This window comes from Drosophila montana, unplaced genomic scaffold (genome assembly GCF_035044405.1).
Source record: "Drosophila montana isolate Dmon_TW-CO22-7 unplaced genomic scaffold, ASM3504440v1 contig_1866_1, whole genome shotgun sequence".
NCBI classification, from domain to species: domain Eukaryota; kingdom Metazoa; phylum Arthropoda; class Insecta; order Diptera; family Drosophilidae; genus Drosophila; species Drosophila montana.
Window position 1 is genome coordinate 254,376 of NW_026996785.1, and position 8,322 is coordinate 262,697.

The 8,322-nt window shown below is 47.2% G+C and overlaps 1 long non-coding RNA gene across 9 annotated transcripts; it reads left to right on the forward strand.

Moving 5' to 3' along the window:
- Positions 1 to 1,632: 1,632 nt before the first annotated feature.
- Positions 1,633 to 3,090, forward strand: LOC135441206 (uncharacterized). 9 transcript variants are annotated; one of them, XR_010438425.1, is made up of 8 exons: positions 1,633 to 1,682; positions 1,740 to 1,905; positions 1,979 to 2,022; positions 2,105 to 2,143; positions 2,219 to 2,404; positions 2,460 to 2,508; positions 2,566 to 2,637; positions 2,710 to 3,089. It is a non-coding gene; the product is annotated as an uncharacterized LOC135441206 (long non-coding RNA). The 9 variants fall into 9 exon arrangements; XR_010438422.1 differs by having other exon boundaries at positions 2,219 to 2,512; positions 2,710 to 3,090; XR_010438420.1 differs by having other exon boundaries at positions 2,219 to 2,508; positions 2,710 to 3,090.
- The last annotated feature ends 5,232 nt before the right edge of the window (positions 3,091 to 8,322 follow it).

Genomic DNA, 8,322 nt, shown 5'->3' on the forward strand with positions numbered 1-8,322 from the left:
ATCAGTAGATCTTATTGTATTTTAAAATATTCGTGTATTCTCACAATTGCATTTCATTTGTGGCTTATTGAGCAGCATATGTACATTGGTATATTTACTTGATTTATAGCTTTGTGGTAGCGGGGAGGCGGTGATGGGATAAAATGAAAGATACTGATATATATATATATACTATGCTAGAAGCAACATATCAAGTTTGGTGAGTCTAGCTCTTATTATATACCCAATTTGCTAAAAAAACATAATTTCTATATCGATTTTTATCGATTACTTGGAAACGGGGCAAGTTATCGAATATCGGAAACAAACTCGGTCTGCGCGAGCACTAGGAAAACCTACAGCTAAAATTTCAAGTCTCATACATACGGACGGACGGACGGACAGACATATGGACATGGCTAGATCGACTCGGCTGTTGATGCTGATCAAGAATATATTTTTTTTATGGGGTCGGAGATGGTTCCTTCTGCCTGTTACATACATTTGCACAAAAACGCAGAGAAAGAAAAGCTCGCAGCAACAAAATAAAAGCAAAAATAATATAAAAAAAAATTTTTGTATATATAATTATTACAAAGAAAAATTATAAAAAAAATATGCATAGTTAATTAACAAACTTTTAGTGCTTAAGTGATTAAATAAAAAAAAATAATAGCAAGAAGATCTATACCATACCAACCCACAACTTATAAACTAAAGGGAACAACACCGTCCCCAGCGTTGGAAGGCCTTTTACCGCAGTTGCATGTAAATCACCACACTTCCTTCTTCCTCTCTTACGTATTTGAGCGTGTCAGCGTTGCGAAAGCTTTCTCGTTGCGTCGTCGTATCTGATACATACCTACATACATAAATAGAGCTTTCAGCTACGTGAGTGTGCAGGTGCCGATTGAGCTTGGACAATGCTTACAAGCGAGAGGGCATTCGACCACGTTTTCTGTTTGTGATTTAATTGTGCATTCAGGTATACATATATAATTTTTGGTATGCCACGATCGCACACAAAATGCCCTAGCGAGTGACGTCACGTGCGCAACAGAATGTTGCAACCTTCTTAAATTCATATACTTCCCATGGCTTGGCGGACACACATACATGTACACTTGCACCAAAATATGTGTGGTGAGACACATACGCCAACAACAATTAGGCGCGTATAGTGTATAATGGTTCAAGAAAATAATTATTATTGATTGTACCAATAATTCCACAGTCAATACGAAATTATATATTAATCAGACATTGCATCAAAAATTGTATATGAGAAGGTTTGTGGTATTTAGCTATAGCAATGATCAATAGTCAAAATACCCTATGTAGAGCAAGGGTGCTTTGCTGGCCGACAAATGAAAAGTTGAAAGCGAGTGGAGAAGAAGAAAACATGAATTTGGGACTTTGCGAATTATAGGCATAGCAGTGCTTAGAAACCACAACAATGAGTTAGAAGAGTGTAGAAGCTTAGATCATAGGCTGTGTTACGGAACTGCTTGTTTCTCAGTGGGCCGCGCCGGCTGGCTCATCGGATTCTCTGGGTGCAGTCCCATCCCTGGCCCGCAGTCCGCACAATCGATAACAACAAAGCTACACGTCTGTAGCAAAACAGACTCACACAACACTACTCAAAATGAACCACATGAACAAAATAAACAGCTGTAACTACTATAAAAATGTAAACAACAAAGGTGAGACACTCAATATACATTAACAAAAAACACTATTTATCCACCTTACTCTTCCAGATCGGGCCCCGGTTCCGGACCCAGCGTACCCGCCCTACCATGAGACGATCACCTACACTCGTCTCCCTCATTTTGGCCACTAAATGGCCTATATTAGCCCGTGTCGGCCATTATGCCCACTCTCCCCAACAATATTACTTTAGCCGGACATGCTTTCTTTCAATATGTGCGTATAATTGGTTGCGTTTTCTTAAAATTTATAACAATTATAATCATTGCTTATGGCATTTATCTTGCAGCTGTTTAGAATCTCAAGCAAGTGGATATTTCGTTAACTTCACAGGTGCGTATAATGGTTTGTGTATTCTTATAATTATTGGTATTAATATTTCTTTTATTTCTTTCTAATTTGCACGAGGTCTCAGATAAATTAGTATTCATGCACGTGAACATTTCTTCTCCGGGTGCGTATTAATGTTGAATATATTTATACTTATTCACAAGTGTATTAATTCCTAAATTTTTCTCTTATCTTATAGAATTCATTTTTTTATTTTAACAGCACTGAATGGAACAGGCGACGAAATACTACAAAGATATTGCTAGTCGCCGCAAAAGGAACACGCAAGGAGGCAATTTAGAGGCAATCGTTGCGCCGAATTAGGAACAATGGCCCACACAAATACTTAAAACTGGGTATGTCACGATAATCAGTCGTGCAACAGGTAGGTGATATAGATCGGTATTAAATCGCTTAATTCTACCTTACCCTACCTAAAGAGCGCTCTGGGGTGGTAAGGGGCGATATAAATGGGTAAATTCCAATTAGGTAGGTATGTGAGCATAGTTCACGCAAGTGTTAATTTTAAATTTTTATATTTTACAGGCGCAGATGCATCACCTTTGGAGTTTCCCTCACCGTTCGCACACTAAAGTGAAGCTCGGCGTAAGTGCCTAAGTATGTATAGTTATAATTTATAAATACAAAAAAACTAAATTTAACGACAAAAAAAAATCTGCTCTTTTTCAGGGAGTACAATCAGGAGTCTTCATCTGACTCTGCCAAGGGCTCGCACGAGGATGGGCAAAATGGAACGGACTCACTCGGAGGATGTGGGCGTGGTCTCGCCTGTGGCCGCTTCTTCGTTGTTGGAGCCCGGTCGTTGGTGGCTCGTCTCGTCGCCTTCAGGGTTGCGCCGACGCTTGGCTGGCGGCGTCGCGGATATGGCTGGTGTGCGCCACTGAGCCGAATCCTGGCCTTTGGTATGTTTCGTGGGCCTCTCTGGTGCGCGAGCTGGTCTCCTTGTTGCCGGAGCCGTTAATTTTCTTTTTATTTGGTTCGTCTCTCGTCGCACTTAAGTTTTAAGTCTCTTTTAATTTTTTTTTTATATTTTGTGACTCGAGCGGTTTGATTTATATATATTTATTAAATTGCAAAAAAAAACAAAACCAAAATTTTTATTTGTCTGTTAAGTTATTTTTGATAGTACGCGCCGGCTTAACTTGCCAGATGGGAAAAAATTCGAAACTTTGGCGCAGATATGCAATATAAAAATTTTATGCTCACTTCGAGCTGGCACGCCCGCCGTTAACCGCTGATCAAATCGAACTCCTCGTACATTTGGGCAGCAACACCATCGGTGCCGAATTTCGGCACACGCATACATTTGCGAGGCGGGCACCGTTGCTGCCCATCTGCACAGCTGCATTTTTTTGGAGTTGAGCAAATTACGATTATGTTCGTATATCTTTTGCGTGGAAGACGCCTAGTACGCGTCCCTGGAGATCTTCCAACTCGTAGGCGTTGGTTCCCACGGCTCGGACGACGCGGCTCTTCAAGAATTTCCGGGCGAACTTGGCATTGAAGGCTTTGCCGAAGCTGCTTAGTGCGAAGTTGCGCCTCCACACTTCCTGTCCCGGTTCCAGATGGAGCTGGCGCGCGCGGTGGTCGTATCGTTGGCGACTTCGCTCGTATGCGGTGTGCAGGTGGTCAAGGTCAGAAATACTGTGATCGGCCAATGATCTCAGCTTCCTGGCCAGTTTGTAACTGGAACCATTCAGGTACATCTGCTGTCCAAAGACCGCGAAGAACGGAGTCACTCCCGTAGCGCTGTGGACCGCATTCCGGATCGCCACTTCCACCTCTGGTAGGTACGCGTCCCATTCCCGATGATCCTGACCCAGGTAGGTTCTGATTGCAGACAGCACTGTGCGGTTTACGCGTTCGGCGGCGTTGTTCTGAGGCGAATGCACTGGTGTGCGCAGGTGAGTAATGCATCAATGGCCTCGTCACTCAACACAAATCTACCCGTTCTCTTCTTAAGGGCATCAGTCAACGGTACTGAGATCTCGGCGAAGTATTTTATGAATCGGCGATACCACCCCGCCGTACCTAAGAAGCTTCGTAGTTCTTTGACCGTCCTCGGATTCGGGATGTTCCGGATCGCTTCTACTCTTCCCGGATCCATGCGCAGCGTCCCGCCGCCTATGATGAAACCCAGGTAGTTTAGGTTGCGGAAGCAGAATTTTGACTTCGCCATGCCTATGGTGAGGTTCGCGTTCCTCAGACACTCGGCCACCAATTCCAAGTATTTTAGGTGCGTTGGAAAATCTGCCGATATTATCAGCAAATCGTCTAGGTATACGAATACGTTGGACCTCAGATTCGCCGGGATTACCTTGTCCATGAGCCTGCAAAGTTGTTGAGCGGCGTTGCAGAGCCCGAATGGCATGTGGCGGAACTGGTACAGCGGCCTCCCTGGTACAGTAAACGCTTAAGGTCGACGCTAGAGATAAAATGAGTCTCGTCGATTTGCGATAGGATGCCCTCGATGCATGGAAGCGGGTAAGCGTCTTTTACCGTCACACTGTTTAATTTCCTGGCGTCTAAGCAAAACCTGTTCTTCCCAGGCCTCATCACCACCGTCGTCCGGTTGCTCCAGGGGCTATCACTCTCCTCGATGATGCCTATCTTTAGCATTTCATCCACCTCGGCCCACACGATCTCCTGTTTGGCCGGGGACAGCGGATAATGTCTGTCCTTCACGGGTTCTGCTCCCTCGATCAGCTGAATTCGGTGCTGCAGCAGGTGGGTTTTCCCTAGGCCATCCTTCTCAAATTGGAGAAATCTGCGCTTCACGCTTTCCAACTGACTCCTCTGATCATTGTCCAGGTCCCACATTTCCGGATCCGTCACGCAGTCGTCGTCGTCCCGGTAATAAGCCACCTCTGGGTTCGCTACCGCTACCTCGGATGCCTCTGGTGATGTTTCGGACTTTCTGGCCGGACCGAGCAGCTCTGGTGCAATCTCGAAGGCTCGCCAGAAGTCGATTCCCAGGTATAGTTCTTGTCGCAGGTCCGGGCACATGTAAAATACGATATCTTCCTTTCTATTCCCGTATTTCACAGGCAGAACAATGCGACCTAAAATTGGGCGATTGGCACCCGCCGCTGTCCTCACCATCGATTCGTATGGCCGCGCTTCCCATCCCAGTTTCTCCACTAACTCCCGGCATGCTTGTCCCAACAGACTGACTGAGGCCCCCGTGTCCAGCAACCCTTTCATCTTGGCCCCAGCGACCTCCACTTCGGCGAATACTCGTGGGTCTATACTATCCTCCCGTCTCACCGCTTCGACGACCTGGCGCCTGGTAATCCTGCGTCTGCGGAAGCGCGCACATGCCTTCACCACTCTCCGGGTGGCTAGTGTCATCCCCTCCAGCTGTCGCTCACCAAAAATCCTATTTCGTGCCGACATGTATGCCCGAACACGTTCTTCATATGGTAAGCCCCTAAGTGTTCCTCCTTTGCTTATACTATTATTATAATTAGCCTTATCCTGATCCTTATTCCAAATCTCCGTCTCCTTTCCAATGATTATTGGCTCTGGTAGGTACCCCTCTCCTGCTTCCCCGCGGTCGCCGTCCCGGAACGCGTCCGTCCCGCCATCACCGCGCTCCCTCTGGGGTTTCCCGGACAGTTTTCACACTGCGAGCAGAAAGTGTCCGGCTTTCCACACCTATAGCAGAATATTTTCCGCTCCTTGGACAGGCAGTCTCTAAAGACGTGATCGAACTGTCTGCAGTTCCAGCATACAATTCGGGATGAGTTTCTGCTTCGCACGAATGCTTCCTCCAGCTCTCCCGGTGGCGTTTCTGTACGATGCGGTGGTACTTCAACCTCGTGGACTACGGGCCTCGTTCCTTGTGGACAACGCGACGGCTGAAGGTACCCAGTCCGGCTTCTGCGACCCATGTGCCTCTCCACTTCTAGGCACTCTTGGCGCAGCTCATCCACGGTGAGTACGTCCATGGCATAGATATATTTCGCCAGACTTTCTTTTAAACCACGCTTTATAATCTTCACCAGCTCGCGGTCTCTCAGCGGCTTCTGGAATCGCGCGGCGAGTTGACGCATGTGGTGGATATAATCATCCACCCCTTCGCTGGCCTGTTGCTCTCGTTGTAGTAGCTCCTGCATCACATCGTGTTCCGTCTGGTAGCCCCGGAACCTGTCCAAGAGGGCATGCCGCAGTTGCATCCAGCTGTCGACCCTAGAATGCCGCACGTGCATCCAATACCACTCGCGGGCGCGGCCGGTCAGGAGCAGGTGGAAACCGCGCAGGACCTCCTTCCACGGGCATTGATACTGCCTCTGCAGGAACTCTAGGCGGAACACGAAGTCCTCGACCGAATTCATCGCGTCCTCGCCGTCAAACTTGACGTTCCACCGCTCGAGCTTCATGTACGCAGTTTCTCGTACGTTGGCGTACGCCTCCTCCGGTTGAAAATCATCCGCTCTCCGGTCCTCTACTCGGAAATGGCGGTTATTCGGGTTACGCCAGTTCCTCGACTGAGCATCTGCAACGTAAACTGGGCTGCTGGACGAATACTCCGCCCCTCGTGCGCCTTGTCTATGTGGCTTCGGTGGCACCGGTGGTGGAAATGCCTCGCGCTGGAACACTTCCCGTTCTTTCGGGATGGCGCCTGTTCGTGGTCCCGGCTCGACATGTCTCGGCGGCTTCGGCGCAGTGTTAGTCTCGGCGGTTTGGCTCCCTGGCGGCCTAAGCACATCAATGATGCCCTTCATCATTTCCATGAAGCCAGCTCGCATCTCCTCGCGGATGGACTCGCTGATGCCAGATGGCAGAGCATGCAGATATGTTTGGTGGGCCTGAGCGATCGCCGCGTTTGCCGCCGATTTGAGCACTGAGTCTTTCGGGGCTTTTGGGAACTCCAGGTTCCGTGGAGGTTTATCCTGTTGCGCCAATTCTTTCTCCAAGTCTACCAGGTGACCCTCTTCCGGGATCTGTCTCTCTGGAAATCCCCGGAAATTCATTGGCGTTCGCACCAGCCCTCCAGCTGGGCGCGGCGGTGGCAGAGCCGACGCCCCATCAGCGTCAGAAGCCCAATCAGACACCTGTTCCTCAGCCATACTTATCCCTTCTGAGAACAGTACCCCTCTCTTCTACAAGGCTTACAACCCTTATAAAAAGTTTACCAATTTTCCTAATAAATTAATAAATAAATAAACACCCACTAACAAATCTTACTAATAAAGAATAATAAATTAATACACATCGACCACAAAAACACTCACAAAAATAAATTTTTTTCTTTCTAATTAATTTCAAATACTTGGGGGAGAGAAGACAAATCCTAACACAGGCTAAATAATCTACGCATAATCTGGACAGTGGACAACACTTAAGCATTCGTCAAATGCTCAGTTCGTCAGTTTGACTGACTCTGTCGCACTTCTGTGCACCCTTAGGGTATGCTGTGTGACAGGTGCGGCGCAGGATCGGCTCTATATCGTCCTGGGTCACCTGTCTCCGAAGCTCATTTAACTACGGCCAGCACACACCAAACGTTAACACAGAGTGGGACAAAACAAATAGAAAACATTAAACAAACTCTAGTCAGACCTACCCTAATATCACATTTTATCACAGGTTATTTTGTCATGGCGGCTACCACCAGGCTACGATGGACGGTCGCGAACGTTCGCCAACTAGCAAACGTGACTTACCGTCATCAACCGCGACAAGAAAACTCCCCATGTCAATGGACACCATGGCAAGATCCGTCTCCGTCGCTCTTCTGGCCATTCTTGGGATATGCTGTGTGACAGATGCGGCGCAGGCTCGATTCTATATCGTCCTGGGTCACCTGTCTCCGAAGCTCGTATAACTACGTCCAGCATACATCCAACATTGACACAAAATGAGACAAAAACTACTAATTGAATAAATAACATCTGACTAAACTACCCTAATATCACATTTTTTTAATCATGAGATGCCTTTGTCGTTGCGGCTACCACCAGGCGAATGATGGACAGTCGCAAACGTTTCGCCAACATGCGAACGGCCATCAACCACTACAAGAAAAACCCCTCATGCTTATGGATGGATATTCAGATAACCTCTACTTCCGTCGTGCTTCTCGGATTCCACTACACGCTGCGCGATTATGAGCTACCTACTCGTGCCACATAAGACTTCAGCGGTGTGGGTCCTGAAGCCAAGGGAGTCCTTTTCTCTGTACCTTCATTTTTATCGTATTTATTTTTCTTTGATTACACACCGACTTCAAAGAAGCCGAGTGCTTCTTCAAATTGGGCGCCATATTGTTACGGAACT